The sequence below is a fragment of the Sminthopsis crassicaudata genome, chromosome 1 (assembly GCF_048593235.1).
Source record: "Sminthopsis crassicaudata isolate SCR6 chromosome 1, ASM4859323v1, whole genome shotgun sequence".
NCBI lineage: Eukaryota > Metazoa > Chordata > Mammalia > Dasyuromorphia > Dasyuridae > Sminthopsis > Sminthopsis crassicaudata.
The window spans coordinates 33177698-33182260 of record NC_133617.1 but is presented as its reverse complement, the minus strand read 5'-3'; positions in this window follow the sequence as shown (position 1 = coordinate 33182260).

Here is a 4563-nt window from a genome sequence, read left to right as displayed (position 1 = left end):
CAGTCAATAAGTATTCACTAATGTAGCGCATTCTGCCAAGCTGTAGGACAAAAAAATAAATGATTCCTTTGAAGAAGCATGCATTCTAGACAACTGTGAAATATGGGCAATGTTAATGGCAGAAAATTTCAGAGGGAAGTCCCTACCAGTGGATTAAGCCAGGGAAACACTTCCACAGAAAGGTAGGATATAAGTGGCAAAAGTTGAAGGCACAGATGTGCATCTCCAATAATGGAGTATATCCAATGAAAGTGAAGACCAAGAATTTAAATGTCATAGGATTTCATGTTTGATTTTGGAGATCATAGGGAGCATTTGAAAATCGTGGAACACCGCAGTATAGGAAGTCAAAAAGGAAAAGGATATACCATGTATATACAAAAGTATAGTGGCTCTTTTTTCACTGACCTGAAATTGGAAACTACAAAGGTATCCTAAGAGGGATTGGCTAAACAAATTGTGATGCATATATACAATGTAATGGAGCATTGTGCCATAGTTCCAAAAGAAAAGATGAACTAGATAATCAGGAAACTTGGAAGATCTTTATGAAATGATTCAGAGCTAAGAATAGAACTAGGAAAACAATTTATTCGATGATAGCACAAAGGGAGAAGGAAATGGCAAAGCACTCTATGCAGCTATGAATTAAAAATTATATTTTTTGTATTTTTTTCATTGGTTCAGCAGAAGGGAGGGAGGAAGGAAAGTAAAAGATTCAGATAAATTTTTTCAAAGAATATGCTGTGAAACACCCATTTCAAAATTATTATTGATACATCATGGTGGTGATGGTCTCAATTAAAACTCAGGCATTGAACCACAATTTTTTTCTACATGCTGAGTCCACCTATGAGGAAGTGGGTAGCATGTCACAGATCCTTTGGAATCAGTTTGTCACTGTGTTGTCAGATTTCCTAATTCTAAGTTTTCTGTCTTTATTGTCACTGTTTAAATGTTCCCTTAGTTTTGTTCACTTTGCATCAGTTCATATGCCTTTCCATGATTCTCTGAAATGATTCTCATTTCTTACAGCACATTCCATCACATTTATATACCATAATTTGTCCAGCCATTCCCCAATTGATAAACATCTAGAATTATATTTTTGTACCTCCTTATTTTGTTTCCATTAGGACTAATCTACTGACTAATTCTGCTTTCTTTCATTTTCATCCTATTCCCCTGGTGAGATATATTTTTGTACCCCACTCTGTATATTCTTATCCCTTAGCCAGTTCAGATGAGAATAAGAATCAAGTGTCAGCTGCTTTCCTCTTCCTTGTTTGTATATATAGATATCAACTTGTGTGCCCTAGTTATGTGAGATAATTTTTCATAACCTTTCTTTTCCTTCTTTCCCTACCTGTGTATTTCTTTACCCCTCTCCATTTTCTTTCTTATGAAGATGAGATACAATAGAACCAATTCCAAGCTTTCTAATTAGATATTCCCTCTATGATCTCTGATATTGATAAGATTGATAATTAGGAGTATATGAATCTCCATATTAGAAGGCAGTTTATCCTCCAGTTCTGTATCATCATCCATGATAACCTTAAGTTTCTCTAAGATATAAGAGTTAACTCTTATGTCTGAATCTCAGAGTTTCTATGTAGCTCAGGTCTTTTCATCAGCAATATTTGGAATTTCCCTCCTACAGGATTATATTCACTTTTGCTAGGTAAATTATTCTTGTTTGTGAATCTATATGCTTTACCTTCTGGAATATTCCTTTTGAGAGATAGGTATTCTATATCATATGTGATTCTGATTCTCTCTTTTGTACTTGAATTCTTCTTTCTAGCTGTTTATGCCTTTTCTTTGACTTGGAAAACCTGAATTTTAGCTATAATGTTTCTGAAAGTTTTCAACTGGGTATTTCTTTCAGAAAGTGTTCAGTGGATTGATTGTATTTTCATTTTGTTCCCTGGTTCTAAGAGATAAGGGCATATTTAAGAATTCTTGAAATGTGATGTTTAGTGTCATTTCTGGCATAGCATTCAGGTAATCTGATGATTATTGTTTTTTTTTTCTTCAGTCTGTTTTCCAAGTCAGTTCTTTTGTGTTGTGAGATACCTTATATTTTCTTTTTCTTTTTTCCCCACTTTTTTTACTTTGTTTTCTCATGTAATCATTGGCTTCCATATAGTTCCATCTAATTTTCAGGGAATTTGTTGATTAAGGTTTTATATCTCTTATGCTAAACTACTGATTTTTTCCCCCAATTTCTCCTTATATAGTTATTTTGTTTCCATTTTTTCCTCTTGTAACTCATTGCATTGACAAAAACTTTCATCTTAAAAAAAAAGCCTCTAATTCATCTAGGCATTTTAGTTGGATTTGTTGCCTATATTATATTTTTATTTGAGGGTCTATAGATATTTTAGTCATTCCCTCCTGAGTTTGTGACTTGAGCATCACTGTCACCATAACAGCTTTTAATAGTGGGATTTTTTGTTTGCTCATTTTTCCAGACTACTTTTTGACTTCAGAGTTGATGTTAGGATCAATCCAGCTTTGGGCATCTTTACAGGGAAAGTCTGGACGAATCCTTTTGCTCCTTTCTTTGTTTTACAAAGTGTTACATTGTTTCAGGATCTCAAAAATAGCTCAGGCAGGGGACCTACAAGCTTCCTTTGCTTTTAAGTTGGTATGATCCAGGGTAAAGATCACTCTGAATAGAACTATAAGAGTTCTTTACTGGGTTTAGGTCTAAGAAACAGTAGATGGAGGCTGGATCCTGCTATTATCAACTAACTGGGTAGCACTACTAAATCAAGTGACAGAACCGCACTCTTCCCTTGTTCTGGAAGTTCTGTTGTTTACTACCCAGGGTCTGTGTTAAGAAGTTGTGGTTGTAGGACATCTCAGCCTTTTGTAGATACATGATTCAGAGCTCTGGACAACCAAGCTGGTGTCTGTCCCTTTGAAAGGAAGCTGGAATGCTTCTTCCTTGAAGTGTTGGATTCTACAAAAACTTTATTCCCAGAGAGTTAGTACTGTTTTTCAATGGGAAAATGCTTTTTTTTTTTTTTTTCCCCTGGGATTTCCCCATCAGAATTGTTTGGTGTGTTTTCTAAAATTCTTTGGAGGACTTGAATAGTGGTAGAGATCATTATATTGCTTCCAGATACTCCTAAAATGGCTTCCTCCCTATTTTGATGAGATCCAACAATTCACAAAGCTAATAAGTCCTCTGGAATGAATTCATAGACTTAACCACTGCCAGGTCAAGGAGCAAATTTTATTGTAATACTACCAGGTGGGCAAAATTCCTATTGAACTAGAAATTAACAAGGGGTTAAGCTGTGCTAACTTTTTTGCTAATTGCATTTTTCTGCATCATGCTTTTTCTCTCCTCAAGACTGCCTGAAAGAAATCTACAAAATACAGATTCCAAAAATGTTGCCTATAGTGCAAATGTTTGTGTTTGAAGCTCATTTTCCTGTTAGCTTTCATTTTAACATTAGAGATGGCTTCCTTTGGAAAAGATCTTAGTCTCAGAATGGTAATAACATCACAGAAAAGAAAACAAAGTAAAATATTAGTGAAACCTGATAATATCAAGGTAACAGACTAGATAATATACTTATGAGGGAGCAATTTCAGTAAGCAGAATATAGTAATGAATCGACTGATGGTCCCCTTTATACAAGATAGCCTGGGGAGTTGTCTAGAGCTCAGCCTTCAGACTGTATAAGGTTAGCAGTAGGCATCAGTCAGTACAGGACAGCTCTGCCGTACAAGAGAAGAGAATTCTACAGAATCAGTTTGTTCTCACTGGGGTCCGTTCAAACACTGGTTGCTGCCGGGAACACTCACCCCATCAATTTGACAGGGTTAACTATTGCTTGGTTTTACTACTCTTTTTTTCTTCATTTTAAGTATAGTAGGGAAAAGGAAGTATATTGGTAAAGAATAGTGATATAAAAAAACCAAAACGGAATAAGATTTTTAAATTTTAAAATAAAGAAGCAGCCATATCCAGCTCAAACAAAAGACAATGGGAATGAACATTGAACAAATAAATTTTCTTAACATGTATTTCATGTATCTGTCCAGTATCCCGGACCCCTGGGGCGGTCTACAGAAGTCTATGGACCCTTTTTCAGAATCGTGTATCTGGACGCACAAAATAAAAGGCAAAGGATCATAATGGTAATCAATTATATTGAAAACAGCTATTAAAATACTTTAAATTTAAACAATTTTACAGAGTTCGATTTAAGAAGCCCCACTTAATCTTTTAACCACGCCCTCCCCCCAAAGCCCGCCCCTTCTCGATCCCTCCAGCTGTTCTGTGCTTATGTTCCACGGGCGTTCGGAACTTTCTCCTCTTGCATCACGTTCCACGAAGATCTTTCAGGTTCAGCCTTCTCTACGTGCGCCTGCGCACATTACCAAGTCGCCGGCTTTCCGGGCCACCAGAACCAAGCCCGGCATGCAATGCGAACAATGGGCGCTCAGATTTTTCCTACCCCACCCCTCACTCCTGCACTGTGTTAAACTACAAGTCCCGGCATGCTTGGGGTCTGAACCGTCTCTGCTCTCGCATTCGGC